Genomic DNA, 17758 nt, shown 5'->3' on the forward strand with positions numbered 1-17758 from the left:
ATCCGAGATGCAAAAGAAAGAACGGGTCGTTGGGTTAATTTCAGAGTTCGTTAAGGATGGACGAGGACTTATGACGTTTCAGGGTCGGATTTGGGTACCGTTTGTGGGCGGTACGCGTGCTACTTTGATGGAGGAGGCTCACAGATCAAAATTCTCGATCCATCCCAGTGCTACGAAGATGTATTTGGACTTGAGGAAGGAATACTGGTGGCCCTGTATGAAGAGAGACGTCGCCTGGTTCGTTGAGAGGTGCTTGACCTGCCGTAGAGTTAAGGTCGAGCACCAGAGACCGCATGGCAAGTTGCAGCCTTTGGAGATTCCTGAGTGGAAGTGGGAACAGATTACCATGGACTTCATCACTAAATTGCCGAAAACTGCCAGAGGAGTCGATGCAATTTGGGTGATTGTGGATAGATTGACGAAGAGTGCACACTTCCTTGCCATCAGCGAGAGTTCATCAGCGGAGAAGTTGGTGGAGTTATATGTGAGAGAGGTGGTATCTCGGCATGGAGTGCCGATCTCGATTGTTTCGGACCGTGATGTACGCTTCACTTCCAGGTTCTGGAAGAAATTCCACGAGGAGCTGGGTACTAAACTGCATTTTAGTACCGCATACCATCCCCAGACAGACGGCCAGAGCGAGCGGACGATTCAGACATTGGAGGACATGCTTCGAGCGTGTGTGTTAGACTTCGGGGGTAGCTGGGATGCGCATTTACCCTTGGCAGAGTTTTCCTACAACAACAGCCATCATTCGAGCATTGGTATGCCACCTTTTGAGTTGTTGTATGGTAGGAGGTGTCGGACCCCCATTTGCTAGGGAGAGGTGGGACAGAGAGTGATGGGCAGTACAGAGATCATACTTCAGACGACAGATCAGATTCAGCAGGTTAGACAGAGGTTATTGACCGCCCAGAGCCGACAGAAGAGTTATGCGGATAGACGCCGGTCCGAGCTTGAATTTCAGGTTGGAGACTTCGTTCTCCTGAAGGTTTCTCCTTGGAAGGGAGTGATCCGGTTCAGGAAGAGGGGCAAGTTGGGGCCCCGGTTCATAGGTCCATTTCGTGTGATTGCAAGGGTAGGCCGGGTAGCTTATCGGTTGGAGTTGCCAGCAGAGTTGGGACAGATCCACAATACCTTTCACGTATCGCAGTTGAGGAAGTGTATAGCCGATGAATCGGCAGTGGTTCCATTAGAGGATATTCAGGTGGATGCGAGCCTGAATTACACCGAGAGACCAGTAGCCATCAGGGATCGGAAGATCAAGGTTTTGAGGAACAAGGAGGTACCTCTGGTGTTGGTTCAGTGGCAACACCGGAAAGGATCGGAGATGACTTGGGAGCCGGAGCGTGAGATGCGGGAGCAACATCCGGAGTTATTTGCAGAATGAGACTTCGAGGGCGAAGTCTAGTCCTAGTGGGGGAGAGTTGTAACAGCCCGGAATTTCAGGTATTGTTATAATATGGTTTTTGGGGTGTTTTAGGAAGGGACTCGGCGAGTTGGAGCCAGACTCGCCGAGTAGGACCACAGACTGGGTCGCGGGTTCGCGACTGGACTCGACGAGTCCATTATGGACTCGGCGAGTCTGCGCTGTTCAGCGGAAACCCTAGCCGTTCGGTTTTGGAACGTATATAACGGACTTATAGGCCTTCATTGTCCGTCTTTAGCGACTGAGAAGAACCCTAAATCGGTTGTGGGCATCTAGAGCAAGGATTGAAGGCCATTGGTGATCTTGAAGAAGTTATTGTGCAAGGAAGAGAAGGGTTTGGCTAAAGGAACGGCAAGGGAATCAAGTTCTGAGGATTGGGGACACAGAGAGTGCATTATTCAGGTAATATTTCGGATCATATTCTGCTATGTTGATGTGTGCATGGATTTAGGGTTTATGGAACCCTTTTGTGACTAGATTGATTATTACCCTTGTTCCCCAAACGATTATAACCATGTATTAGGACCTTTAGAGGTCCAGAATGTCCCATGCCTGTGTATTTCGGGAATTAAGAGAGGTTTTGGATTGGAAACCTTATGCCTTAAGTCAAAAGGTAAATTACAAGTCTTGGGGTGTAGCATGAGCACCTAAATGAAGGTCTTACGTGTTGTACCAGCTTAGGAGGACCAAACCTATGAATGGTCGGGACAATACAGATCTCAGGAAGCAGTTTGATCGACTGCATGGCATGGACTCGCCGAGTCCGATGAACAGACTCAGCGAGTAGCTTGAAGATTAACTGGGACTCGTCGAGCTGTTCTTCAGACTCGGCGAGTGGAGTCGGGGTGGCCCCGCGATTCTTCCACGAGGAACTCATCGAGTCAAGAGGGATACTCGACGAGTAGAAAGGGAACATCAGGATTTGGTGAGGATGTCTAGACTCGCCGAGTCGCCTTAGCACTCGCCGAGTCCGGTCAAGTTGACCGTTGACCGTTGACCAGAGTTGACCTACATGTGATTTCTTAGGGCCAGTTGTCTTGAAAGATAAAAGTATTAATAAGGGATATATGATATTATTCAGGGAGTCTGTAGCTCGGCGGATCGAATGCGAGTGATTTCAGGAGTCGCTAGCTTTCATTACCCACGAGGTGAGTCTTCTCACTATACTGTACCCGGAAGGGTTTGACTGTGTGACCGGAAGGTCGGATATGATATGTGTTATACGTGCTATATATGGTAAGGTATTTGCTATGCGTGCTATGTATGTTTATATGGGCCGGAAGGCAATATGTTATGTGACTGATAGGTCGGATATGATATATGATATATGTGCTATATGTGTTAGGATAAATGTATTATTTGCTGTGTATGTTTATGGGCCGGAAGGCAATATGTTATGGGCCGGAAGACAATATGTTATGGTCCGGAAGGCGATTATGTTACGGGCCGGAAGGCGTTGCGTTGTAGACCGGAAGGTCAGGGCCTGGAAAGGCGTATATGCGTAAGTAGTATACTGGGGAACTCACTAAGCATTTATGCTTACAGTTGTTATGTATGTGTTTCAAGTACTAGCGAGGACCGTGGGAAGGCGCCGGCATGACGCGTACACACTGTTGATGTTTTGAGATCTTGGGGATTTTACGATTGTATTTTGATATGAAATTTGGAATAATTATATTTGGTTGAAATAAATCACTTATTTTAAATGAAAATTTTGTTTGAAAATTTGCGTTGTTACACTCCCACTTTTGATGGAGTTCAGGATCCGATCGTTGCTATGAGATGGTTATCAGATGTGGAGGGATGTTTCTTCACTTGTTCATGCCCTGCTGATCAGAGGGTGAGGTGTGCTCTGAACCTGTTAAGGCTCGGGGCAAAGGATTGGTGGAGATTGACCACGGGGTCGTACTCGGATGCGCAGAGGGCTACGATTTCATGGGATCGGTTCAGAGAGATGTTCAACACTCGTTATGTTCCGCAGGTCGAGAGGGAGAGGTTGGCTCAGGAGTTCTTGGAGCTGAAACAGGATTCGGAATCGGTGACGGAAATCACCAGGATGTTTACTGAGCGGGCGATGTTTTGCCCTGAGTTCGCTTCGGAGCAGGCTCAGATGTCCCGATATCTGAGTATGCTAAAGAGAGACATCAGACAGTTTGTGTCTGCGCAGAGGTGCGAGACTTTGCTGGAGTTGCAGGAGGCCGCCAGGCGGCGTGAGTTAGAGATTGAGTTGCAGATGCATGAGCTGAGGCAAGCTCCGGTTCAGTCGCAGTCGGCGATGAAACGGTCTAAGACCGTTGATTCCAGGATGGGAGATCAGGGTAGCCACGTCTGTGGAAAGTGTGGAAGGGGTCACGCCGGAGTTTGTCGGTCCAGTGGAGCATGCCGCAAGTGCGGAAAGGAGGGACACTATGCGAGGGATTGTCGGCAGTCAGTGCCGGTTCGGGATTTGAGGATATGCTATCATTGTCATCAGGTTGGACATTTGAAGGTCAACTGTCCACGGCTTGCTGCAGGACCGGTGCAGGCTCCAGCACCGGCTACGTTGAGGATCATAGGTGGAGATCAGGGTGGAGCGGAGCCCCCAAGGGCTTAGGGTCGTGTTTTTCAGCTTGTTGCTGCGGGTATGTTTCTTTCTGTTGTTTTTTATCATTTATGATTATTATGGAGTATTGTTATCTGCTAGTTTCGTTGGTTGGTTATGGAATTGCGTTTCGGGTTTTCGTGTGGTATCCGTTGTTCCTTGAGGGTTTGGCGAGTTGTGATCGAGATTTCGTTTTGGTATCCTTTGTTCCCTGAAGGATCGATATGGTTATGGATTAGTACTTCGAGCTATCGTTGATTATCTTTGTGAGGATTGGTGGCAGATGCGGCGTTGGTTTGAAGGCCGGGTAGATTCTGCAGTCCGAGGAATGGATATTTGAAGATTGGGTTCCTTTCGAGCGGGTTGTTCAGTGTGGAAACATGATTTTTATGAAAGTTGTTAGTGCTGGTGAGAAACATTTTGCGTGTAAGTGTTGATTTTCTGCAAGGTTGCTTTGGGAGATCGGTGATGGCGACCGGTGATTAATTGTCAGTGCCTTAAGTGGGGGAGAATTGGAAATTCTACGGATGAACGTTGGGCCTGAGAGGTTGTTTAGCTGCTTGGGGAATTCAGCGGTATTTCTATCAGCCAAGAGCAGGCTCGTATGGGTGAGTAACAGGCGTGCGGGGCGGAATACAGACCTAGAGCAATTGATTGTGGAAGGCATAGGAGCAGGCCGGGATCGAGTACGTATGATGGAGATAGAGTTCGGAACCCCTAGAGGGCTAGAACGGTATGCACGGGAGGATTTCCCGAAGGGATAGTTCGGAATGATGAAGGCTAGTTGAGCGGTCCGGATAGACTGAAGGCCAGTAGGCGTACCAGTCAAGCCGAAGGCTCGGAGGACGATCCAGTCAGATTGGCTGAAGGTTCTAAGAGTGGTCCAGATTGACTGAAGGCTTGGGGAGGCGGTCCAGTCATGCTGAAGACTCTGCGAGTACTGTTGGATCGGTTCGAGGTTATGGGTTGCGTATGTTGCAGTGTGATTACATTGGGAGGTCTGGCCCTGGGTAGCAATCTTGAGCAGTGAAGGTAGTGCATGGGCTTGAGAGTCCCTGCGATGAGAGTCAGAGTAGTGGTGATGCATGGATGTCGGGTACGCTTTAAAGAGGTAATGTAGCGTGGGATGAGCACCATAGTGCCTGTCATGGTGACAGGGCGGACGAGTGGTTTCCTTGGTAAGGAAAGAGGGGGGAATGAAACTCCGAAAGGGAATGCGAATTCACGGAAGTGAAAGCAGCAGTGTAGAGTTATGATTGGAGTGGTCCGTCGATGGTCTTTGAGTAGCGTGTTGCGGCGTTAGAATAAAAGCTCATTCGACTTGATATGTTTGCTCAGGGCACTGAGGGAATACCGCAGGCATAGAACCAGGGAGAGGGGTTCAGAAGGGATGCAGAGAGAGAGTCTCGGACTCTCAGTGAGATTCTGATCAGGGTTTTGGGTATGTATTAGCGGTTCATCATGGAAGCATGTTTGAGGATATCATCAGTGTATCGGGTTTTCCAAACCTGAGGGTGCTAGAGCTAGATCAGCATGTGTGTGTGATTGCGAGAGGAGAACTCAAGGGAGTTGCTCCAGAATGGAAGAATGGGTCTTTCTGTCGTCATGGAATGGATAGAGTGGGATTCGAATGGGGGATCCGATGCTTCATGGTTTTCTAGCCATATGAGTCAAGTGAAAGATGAGAATTGGAGCAGTAAGGCATCATGGGTAATTCTCGGGTGTTGAGTGCGGTTATCAGAGGGTACAGCTCGTGCCCGGGTTGAGTAGGTGGTTGGGGCACCGTATGGAAGGAGAAAGTGAGCTTCTGGTTTCTATGGTTGTGCCTTGAGGGACTGGTTTCGGTCAAGGTCAGGCGGCGCATCGTGGGAAGTAATTTGAAGATGAGATGCCGTAGGCTTCGAGGACGAAGCCTAATTTAAGTGGGGGAGAATTGTAACAGCCCGGAATCGCAAGAGTAGAGTTGAAGGGCTAAAAGTGTAAGTTTCGGAGGGTGACTCGGCGAGTCCATGGATAGACTCGGCGAGTCAGGTCACGACTATGGTCGCGTATCAAGTGGCCTACTCGGCGAGTCTAAAGATGGACTCGGCGAGTAGGTGCTGTGTGGAGAAAACCCTAATTTTCGGGGTTGAGCCCTATATAAGGATCATTATGCCCCTCCACAGCCTCCTCTATTCCCCCCTTGAGTCCCAGAAACCCTAATTTCGTGGAGAGCCCCATTGTTGAGAAAATTAGAGCTTGGAGAGGAGTTGGTTGAAGAAATCTTGAAGGAGAAGTGGCTTGGATCAAAGGGCTTTGCTTGGATTCGAGTTTCATTGCTGTTGAGGCATCCTTTGGAGTGGAGGATTTCGTGTCAGAGTTCGGAGCAGCGGGATCTTATCCTTTTAGCCGGCAGTTTCGAGGTGAGTTATCGTCACTATATCAACAGGGTCTAAGGCACCAAGGCCGGCCCTTTATTGGATTGAAATTCGGATATGGTTATTATGTTATTGTTTGATGTGTCTGCATCCTGGTAGCTGGGATGGTACATGCTAGGAGACCTTGTTAAGGTCAGTTTCCCGATATATATATATATATATAAAGTGATGCTATGCTAGTGACCGGTTAGGTCGGTAACCTGGGTAGGGTAATGATATGCTATGTGATCTGTTTGTTCGGTTTATTGGCTATGACTGTTATATGATTGTATGTTTTGTGCACATGGTTGTTTGGACTAGAGATGGGTTGAGGCGGGTCGTGCTTTGTGCTGTAGGCCAAGATACCCAGGGCGGACCGGTTATTCCGAAGGCCCAGCGAGCGGTCCGGATAGGCTGTAGGCCCCACGAGGGCGGACCAGACGTGTTGAGGCTCGGAGAGTGGACCAGGCCGACTGAAGGCCCGATGCGGGCGGACCAGTCACACTGTAGACTCAGAGAGTGGACCAGGTGGGTTGAAGGCCCGATGCAGGCGGACCAACCCCACTGTAGACTCGAAGGACATGACTAGACCTGGAGGATAGATCCGATGGACTGAAGGCCCGATACGGCGGACCAGTCATACAGTAGACCCGATATGCATCGTTGTTCTATGTTCTGTTATGTTATGTATGTTTTATATGTTATGGGCCGGAAGGCAATATGTTTTGGACCGGAAGGTCGCATCCTGGAAGGGCGTATAAGTGGTTGGTATTTTGGGGGTATCTCACTAAGTTTTCGGGCTTACAGTTGTGGTTTAATGTTTTTCAGGTTCTTCAGGAGACCGTGGCAAGGCGAAGGCGCGATAGTACCGCTCCTCATGATTTTGTAGCAAAGTGATTCTGGGGATACTCTAAATGAATTGTATTGAAAACCTTTTTGTAAACAATTTAATGAAAATCGGGTGGTTTTTGAAAAATTTAAATTGGTTTTATTTTTCGGATGTTACAATTGGAAGAGAAGCTCAACTCATCATGGAATGAGCCGTATCTAACAAGGATCGATTGCACCTTTCAGCCACACCATTATGTTGTGGTGTCTTAGGAGGTTTCAATTGTGAAACTATTCCACATTCCTTGAAGTAGTCATCGAACTCGATACTAAGATAATCTCCGCCTCTATCTAATCGGATCATCTTTATCCTTTTGCCTAATGGATTATCGACTTCATGTTTAAACTCTTTGAACTTTTCAAAGGTTTCTTACTTAATCTTAATTAAGTATATATAACCATATTTGCTATACGCATCAGTAAAAGTCACATAGAGTCAATTAGCATCCCTTGTGGATGATCTGAAGGGTCCATACACATCTATGTGTATGAGATCTAACAATCCTTCACCTCTTTCACAAGATCCAGTGAAAGGTGATTTTGTAATCTTACCCAATTGATAAGATTCACATGTATCATCTGACCTTGAGTGAAATAAATTCCAACACTCTATCCTTTTCGAGTTCGGCAATGCGCATCTTGTTAACGTGTCTAATAAGACAATGTCACAAGTATGCTTTGTCTAAACCATTAGACGAATCAATTTGAAAAACACCATTACCTAAATTTTCTACAATCATCACAGTTTCATACACACTATCACAAGGTAAAGCTTCAAAAAAAAAAACACCATTTTTATAAGCAAAAATAGAACCATTATCATCATTAAAAGAATATCTAAAACCTTGTTTAAGAAATGCATGAAAAGAAATATTTTTTAATCCCATTTCTGACAAGTAGCAACAATTTATTAAATCTATTCCTAACCCATTACTAAACAGTAAGCCATAAAATCCAATCTTGTTGATAGGTGAAGATCGCCTATTCCCTATGATTAAGTTCATCCTTCCATGATCCACATCCTCACTTCTTTTTAGCCCCTGCAAATCAGAACAAATGTGAAAACCACATCCTGTATCAAGGACCCAAGAACGAGAACATGATTAGTTATTAGATAAGATAGTGTATTTACCTGCCGAAGTTGGCTTCACCTTGACATCTTTGATATATTGCAAGTATTTTGGGAAGCTTCGTTTCCAATTCCCTTTATCATTGCAGTAAAAGAATGTGGCCTCTTTAGGATCAGATACAAGGGAACATTAGAACTGGATTTTCCTTTGGGTTCACTGCTTAATGACCTAGATTTAGACTTTCCCTTCTAGTTTTTCTTAGGAGGACTATTCCTCTTTTTGCTTTACCCTTGACCAATAGCCAAAACTAGAGTAGTAGTAGGATTGGAGGTAATACTCTTTCCCTTTATTTCTGCTTTAGCTGTTCGCACGAGGTTCTAAAGTTGAGACAAAGTATTCTCTTTGTTGTTCAAATGATAAGTCAAAATGAACTGATCATACCAACTAGGTAATTAGTGAAAGACTATATCAATAGCTAGATCCTACCCAAAGGTCACATTTAGCTTAACCAAAGGATCCACGTATCTGTATCATCTACACGTGGCTGATCACAGATTGTTCATCTTTCATCTTGCTTGTAATGACAGACTTTACCACCTCGTACTTCTTCTTGATGAGTTTACTGATGGTACTTTTCCGTCAAGTCCTTGTTCATCTCATACATTAAATTATCCTCATAGAATCTCTGCAATTCTAGAGTAATAGTGGCTACCGTGATGCACACAACTTTTGTGGCATCATTGTAGTGCCTCTTGTACTCAGCTAGTTTTCAAGAGTGGTGTGTTCTTCATCAATTTCATTGAGTTCCTTTTCAAGGACATATTCCTTGTCCTCGAAATGAAGAGCCATTTTTATGTTGCGAATCCAATCATTATAGTTGGTGCCATCCAGTGTCACCCTAGAGCAAATGTTCAACAACGAGAAGTTGTTGTTGTTGTTGTTGGAGGAGGAGGAGGATGAACCAGAAGCATCATTTATAGTAGACATCTACAAAATAAAGATAGTTTTTAGTTAGATAAGAATAATCCTCAATATAACATCCAAAATGAAATCTTAAGGCTAGGATCCAACTAGATAATTCATAGCTTAGAAAAGAGATCTTGCAATGTAATTGTAAATTATGTAAAGTTGGGTAAATAATGATTTACCAATTTTACCACAAGAAACAAAATTTTGAATGAATTATGTTTTAATGAAATTCCTAGATCTTTTAAGATTCATTGAAACTACTGAATGGCATGTTAAATCTCAATTATGCTCTTCCATTTGTGACTTGCATATCGAGGATCACAAACAAGATGTGAACAATCATGCAAATTAGCTTGGTACTCTCGATGTCATTTATCAACTCATTTTAATATGTCGGTTAGCCACACACGCTCCATTAATCAATGATAATTTTTGAGACACCCATTATCACTCTTTATTAGTCCCACATTAGTGTACTGGTTAATCGAACGCGCTCCACCAATGACTTATAAAGTGTAATGGTAATTTCATGGATTAGCATACAAATTCACATTATTCCTAAAGTAACTAGGATTGAGATTTTTAATAAAATGTTTAGTTACTTTTAATAGCATTATACTTTTAATGAGGATTATTTTTCCTATCAAACCATTTGGCTAACGACCCTTCTCCCACATAAGAGACCGGTAGGTGAAAGTGGAAACCTATTCAACGACCATTTTATTTACCGCTTCCTTAAACCCTCTTTATAGCATGATTTTGTGAATGAGGACTACTATTCATTTGACTAACTTGATCTTATACATATAGTAATAATTAACCTTTTAATTTTACATATAGTATATGGTGTATTTTATGTAACAACGTAAATTTTCAAAACAATTTTTCATATCTTTAAAACATAATTTCATTCAAGACAAACCATAAAATCCAATGTAACATGGTCACAATACAAAACGTATCAAATCCCAAGATCAAATATATCCAAATTTGCCTGTGTGTGTACAAGTCATGTCGGCGCCTTCCCATGGTCCACCCTAGTACCTGAAACACATAACACAACAACTGTAAGCATAAATGCTTAGTGAGTTCCCCAATATACCACTTACACACATACGCGGTTCCAGGACATACTCCACACGACCTTCCGGTCCATGTATCTCAGGGGACTTCCGTCCTAACCCGGTAAACCTTCCGGTCCTACCCGTTTCGACCTTCCGGTCTACATCATAATGCCTTCCGGCCCATATCAAGCATAACATACATACCTCATACAAAACAGACAACTCATAGCATACAATGCATATATCTTATAGCATACCAGACCTTACAGTCACACATAGGTACCCTTCCAGGTACAGTATAGTGAGAAGACTCACCTCGTATGAAGTCTAGTATCTCACATGCTCGATATCTTTGAATCTCGAAACAACGACCTAGACTCGCCTAATCACATGAAGTAATCATTCTAAATTATTAATGGCTCTCAAGGCTATACTACGTTCCTTTCTACAATTCCACAGAAGGGTAAAAGACCATTTTACCCCTCCCTGACTCAAAAGTCCACATGTTGACCAAAACCCTAAAAGTCAACAAAAGTTAACAGCAAGCAGTACACGGGGCATACCAACTCCTGTACGCGGAGCGTACCCTTGCATTCCAGAATCGGGGAATGCGACCCCCTACGCGGCGCGTACTGGGATTACGCCCAATGTAAATCCAAGTTTCTTACTTTCTTCATTTTAGGTCTTAAACAGTTAAGATATAATCTCACATTCCAGATCTGGCCATTCTAATACATCTTAATCCATAAAGTCGAAACCTTTAAGCATTTGCATGGCTATAAATGTTCCCACACCTTCTAACACCTTTCCTTTCTCCTCCAAAAGTCTAGATCTCATGTAGGGTCCAATATTTACATCCAAGATTGCATTTTTATGCACATACAACTCATATAGTCCTGGAATATGATAGATCTAGGCCAATGGGGACAATTTGCTCATAAAGTCTCCATCTTGGCACCTTAAACCCTAGAATTTGGTCTAAGAAGCACACAACACAAATAACAAGGCAAGTTCTGAACTTTATACCTCAGGAAGAAGCTCCAACCTCTGTAGACCTCAAATCTACTCTTCTCCACTAACTTCTAGCTCCTAAATTGGCCTCCTCTTCTCTTTCACCACCTTGAAATGGCACATTTAAGCTTAGAACACTCACACACTAGCTAAGGACAAAGGAAAAACTCTCTTAGGGTTTGTTTATGTGAGATGGTGGCTAAGAGACAAGACCATCTCATTCCTTTTATAGCCCTCAAGTCATATTAGGGTTTTGCATCTAGGCCGGTTACGCCTGGCGTAACCTTGGGTACGCCCAGTGTACCCAGATGAATCCGTGTACAAAATAAGCATGCGAGTACGCGCAACGTACTCCTTAGTATGCCTAGCGTACTCACAAGCCTAGCATTTACAATAAGGGACCTAACATAACAATCTTGGGAAAGAAGAAGGGTTAAATGGTTGAACCTGAATTTTGGGATGTTACAATTCTCCCCCACTAGAACAAGACTTCACCCTCGAAGTGTTATACCGAAAAAAACTCCGGATGCTGCTCCCGCATTTCTGACTCTGACTCCCACGTTAGCTCGGACCCTTTTCAATGCTGCCACTGAACCTGCACCAACGGTACCTCCTTGTTCCTCAGAACCTTGATCTTTTGATCCCGAATCGCAATTGGTTTCTCAGCATAATTCAGGCCCACATCCACCTGAATATCCTCCAGCGGCACTACTGCTGACTCATCGACTATACACTTCCTCAACTGAGACATGTGGAAGGTATCATGAATCGGGCTCAACTCCGCAGGTAGCTCCAATCGATATGTTACTCTGCCTACCCTCGCAATCACCCTAAACAGCCCAATATGCCTGGGCCCCAGCTTGCCCCTCTTTCCTAATCGAATCACTCCTTTCCAAGGAGACACTTCAGGAGTACAAAATCCCCAACCTGAAACTCGAGCACAGATACTCGCCTATATGCATAACTTTTCTGGCGACTCTGAGCGGTCAACAACCTCTGTCTGACCTGTTGTATCTGCTCTGTCGTCCAAAGCACTATCTCTGTACTACCCATCACACGTTTCCTTACTTCACCCTAACAAATAGGGGTCCAACACCTCCTCCCATACAACAGATCAAAGGGTGGCATACCAATGCTCGAGTGATGGCTGTTGTTATAGGAAAACTCAGCCAAGGGAAAATACGTGTCCCAACTTCCTCCGAAATCCAATACACATGCCCGAAGCATGTCCTCGAGCGTCTGAATCATCCGCTCACTCTGTCCGTCCGTCTATGGGTGGTATGCAGTACTGAAGTGCAGCCTCGTACCCAACTCCTCGTGACATGTCTTCCAAAATATGGAAGTAAAATGCACATCTCGATCTGAAACAATCGATATCGGAACTCCATGCCGCGATACCACCTCCCTCACGTACAACTTCACCAGCCTCTCCGCAGAAGAGCTCTCACTGATAGCGAGAAAGTGAGCGATCTTTGTCAACCTGTCCACAATCACCCAAATCGCATCGAAACCTCTTGCAGTCCTTGGCAATTTGGTGATAAAATCCATGGTAACTTGTTCCCACTTCCACTTAGGAATCTCCAATGGCTGCAACTTACCATGTGGACGTTGGTGCTCGACCTTAACCTTGTGACAGGTCAAGCACCTCTCCACGAACCATGCGATATCTCTCTTCATATAGGGCCACCAATATTCCATTTTTAGGTCCAAAAACATCTTAGTGGCCCTAGTATGGATCGAGAAACTCAATCTATGGGCCTCCTCCATCAAGATGGTACGCGTCCCGCCCACAAACGGTACCCAAATCCGACCCTGAAAGGTCATAAGTCCTCCACTATCGGTAACAAACTCCAATACCTGCCCGATCACCCGCTCCCCTTTTGCGGTTTTCCAGTCTCATGGCCTCAGCCTGGGCCCCTCGAATGGTGTCCAACACCAGAGTCATCACTATCAATCTCATACAAACGTCTCGTATCGGGGCGCTCTCCGCCCTACGGCTCAAGGCATCGACTACAACATTAGCCTTTCCTGGGTGGTACAGGATCTCACAATCATAATCCTTTACTACATCCAACCATCTTCTCTGGCGCATATTCAGGTTGGGCTGATCCATCAAGTACTTCAAACTCTTGTGGTTTATGTATATGGTACACCGAACCCCATATAGATAGTGATGCCAGATCTTGAGGGCGAACACCATAGCCCCCAACTCTAGATCATGGGTGGGATACCTCGACTCATGAGGTTTCAGCTGCCTCGATGCATATGCTATCACATGCCCCCTCTGCATAAGCACCGCTCCCAACCCTGATATCGATGCATCACAGTACACCACAAAATCCTCCATCCCTTCCGGGAGTGTGAGTACTGGGGCTTCACATAACTTCTGGCGAAGGGTCTCAAATGAGGTCTGCTGCTCCGGAATCCAGGAAAAAGCAACACCCTTTCCGGGTCAACTTGGTGAGTGGCACGACAATCTTGGAGAAATCCTTAATAAATCTCCGATAATAGCCGACCAATCCTTAAAAGCTCTTGATCTCGGTGGGCGATTTCGGCACCTCCCACATCATGACCGCCTCAATCTTGGCTGGATCGATCAATATCCCATTTTGGTTGACGAGATGTCCCAAGAACTGGACCTATCGTAACCAGAACTCACACTTGGAGAATTTGGCATAAAGCCTCTCCGATCTTAGAACTCCAAGGATCTCCCTCAAATGCTCCTCATGTTGTTCTCTAGATCTCGAATACACCAAAATATCATGAAAGAACATGATCACCGACCGATCCAACATCGGTCTGCACACCCTGTTCATGAGATCCATGAACATGGCTAGTGCATTGGTGAGCCCAAAAGGTATCACCACGAACGCGTAATGCCCATAACGAGTTCTGAACGCTGTCTTCTGGATATCTTCATCCCGAACCCTCATCTAATGATAACTCGACCTCAAGTCCATCTTGGAGAACCAAGACGCTCCCTGCAACTGATCGAACAGATTGTCAATCCTTGGTAACGGATAACGGTTCTTGACCGTCAACTTGTTCAACTCCCGGTAATCAATACACATCCGGTGTGAACCATCCTTCTTCTTGACAAAAAGGATCGGTGCTCCCAAAGGTGAGCTACTCGGTCTAATAAACCCCTTTTCCAACAGTTCCTGAAGCTACGAGGATAACTCCTGCATCTTGGACGGCGCAAGGCGATAGGGTGCCTTGGCAATAGGTGCCGCCCCTGGCACCAAGTCGATACGAAACTCCACCTGCCTCTCGGGAAGCACCCTCGGCAACTCCTCGGTGAAAATGTCAGGGAACTCTCGCACAATTGGGACCGCATAAATCGAACTTGGCCTCCCAGCGGCCACTCGCGTGTCCATCACATAGGCCACAAATCCTCTACAGCCATGTTGTAAACTCTGTCTTGCCCTAGCAGCCGAACAAAATGTTGACTCAGGACGGGTACCCTCACCATACACTGTAAGTACTCCCCAACTAGGGTCACGTATCGTCACCAACTGATGCTCGCAGTCTATAACAGCTCCAAATCAGCTCAACCAATCCATGTCCACTATAACACACACATCCCCCATCACAATCGGGACCAAATCTATCGGGAACTCCACACTGAAGATCTCAAGGATAAATCCTCGAATCACATCCGTAGCATACACTACTCGCTCGTCAGCTATGGAAACTCCCAGAGGTCAACTCAACGCCTCCTGATGGATACTAATGTGCTGACTAAAAGCCAAGGAAACAAATGACCGACTCGCACCCGAGTCAAATAACACCAAAACAGGTACAGAATTCATAAGAAAATTACCTACGCATATCATCATATAAGCACAATATCTCAACTAAAAAAAAAAGATAAATACATAATACATACCAGCCACAACATCGGGCGCTGTGTGGACCTCCTCCGCAGTCAACTGGAAAGCTCTCCCACGAGCCTTCGGAGCCTCGGCCTTTACTGATCGAACCTCAGTAACCCTAGCAGCAGGTGCAGATCCCTGTGCTGACCCCTGATGCAACTGTGGACACTCGGCCTTCCGATGGCTAGTCTGGTTGCAATGAAAGCAAACCATAAATCCCTTGGGCCAATGCTTGGCGATATGCCCCTCCTTGCCTCATTTGTAGCAAGCACTCGATCGACAGGCCCCCTCACAACCCTTGCCGCACTTTCCGCAAGTGCGGCCCTTCTGGCCTCCAGTCCTCGAATCAACGCACTTGGTCCACTTGGCTTCCGGCTGAGACTAAGCCGGCCGCCGATCCACCCTCTAAGACTCCACCTCCTCCCTGGCCTGAGTCTCCAACTCGATCTCCCGCTTCCGGGCATTTTCCAGAAGCTCAACAAATGTATGATACGTCGAGTTCAACACGAACTCTCGAATGTCCCTCCTCAAAATACCCAAATACCGGCTCATCTGTGCCTGTTCAGTAGACACCTGATCAGGGCAGAACATCACCCTCTCATGAAACTTCATGGTAACCACAGTAACCGAATCATTACCTTGCTTGAGGGTCAAGAACTCCTAAACCAACCATTCCCTCTCCACCGGGGGAACATAGTCGTCTCTGAACATGGTGGTGAACCTCTCCAAGGTCACCGCTGAAATCTCTGCAAGAGTGAAGCTCGCTGTCACGAACTTCCACTAATCCTTTGCTCCCAAGCGAAGCTAGTTCAAAGCAAACCGCACCCTCAAGTGTTCTGGACAAGAACACGTATAGAAACATCCCTCAATGTCAGAGATCCATCTCATCGTAGCAATCGGGTCCTGCGTCCCATCGAACTCTGGTGGCTTCGTGTTGCTGAACTCCCGAAACAACAACGAGTCACCTCCCTGACGTCTGGTCAGTCATCGCTGCATACTGCTCGTTAAAGGACTTAATCAGTGTGGTCTTGATGTCCCCGAACATCTCTGGAATCTCAGCCCGGATGGCAGTAGCCACCTCCTCATGAATCAATTGATGGATCTCCTCATCACTAACCCCATTGCTCTCAGGTGTGTGTCGTGTCCCAACCATGATGCCTCTGAAATACAACATAAAAATATCACAGACTCGATCGAGCATACTCACACTCGATAACGCAACCCTACTCGTCCTCCAATACCCAAAGGATTCTTACTTGAGCTGCTCGTTGATCCAGTGTCTTAAGTAGTACGGGCCCTATACTACTGACCACAATGCATCAACATTCACCCTAAGTCCTCCTCCTTGGATCCCAGATCACAAGTACTCTATTCTTGCTATGCATTGGCTACCCTCCGATAGACCTCTCATAAGCTCCTAATTGCTACCTACTCGCTCTCAAGGCATCTCATAGCAACATAAATTTCCTAGGCTAAGGCATCACAAATCAGGCCAGTCTAGTCCTAATATGAATACCTAGCTTACTCTAGCATGCATAACATAACATAGCATATCTCATAACACATAATGTAAGGGTATTTTGGGGATTCACCGTTCGGGCGCTGGCTGACCTTACACACTGCTCCGCTCTGGTTGTCTCAAAATCTCTTGCTTTTATTTTTCTTTTTTTAGAAAACTTAGTTTGTTTGAAAATTTTCTCAAATCCTCATTTTGAGTTCAATTACGCCCGAAGGTGCATCCGAATCCCCCAAACCAAGGCTCTGATACCAACTTGTAACAACGTAAATTTTCAAAACAATTTTTCATTTCCTTAAAACATAATTTCATTTAAGAAAAACCATAAACTCCAATGTAACATGGTCATAATACAAAACATATCAAATCCCAAGATCAAATATATCCAAATCCACCTGTGTGTGTGTGTACGAGTCATGCCAGCGCCTTCCCACGGTCCTCGCTAGTTCCTGAAACACATAACACAACAACTGTAAGCATAAATGCTTAGTGACTTCCCCAATATACCATTTACACACATACGCCTTTCCAGGCCATACTCCACACGACCTTCCGGTCCATGTGTCTCAGGGGACTTCCGTCCCAACCCGGTAAACCTTCCGGTCCTACCCGTGTCGACCTTCCGGTCCATGACTCCCAGACCTTCCGGTCTACATCATAATGCCTTCCGGTCCATATCAAGCATAGCATACATATCGCATACAAAACAGACAACTCATAGCATACAATGCACATATCTTATAGCATACCAGACCTTACGGTCACACATAGGTACCCTTCCAGGTACAGTATAGTGAGAAGACTCACCTCATATGAAGTCTAGTGTCTCACGTGCTTGATATCTTTGAATCTCGAAACAACGACCTAGCCTTGCCTAATCTCATCAAGTAATCATTCTAAATCATTAATGTCTCTCAAGGCTATACTACGTTCCTTTCTACAATTCCACAGAAGGGTAA

The sequence above is a fragment of the Lactuca saligna genome, chromosome 4 (genome assembly GCF_052625555.1).
Source record: "Lactuca saligna cultivar CGN05327 chromosome 4, ASM5262555v1, whole genome shotgun sequence".
Taxonomy (NCBI): domain Eukaryota; kingdom Viridiplantae; phylum Streptophyta; class Magnoliopsida; order Asterales; family Asteraceae; genus Lactuca; species Lactuca saligna.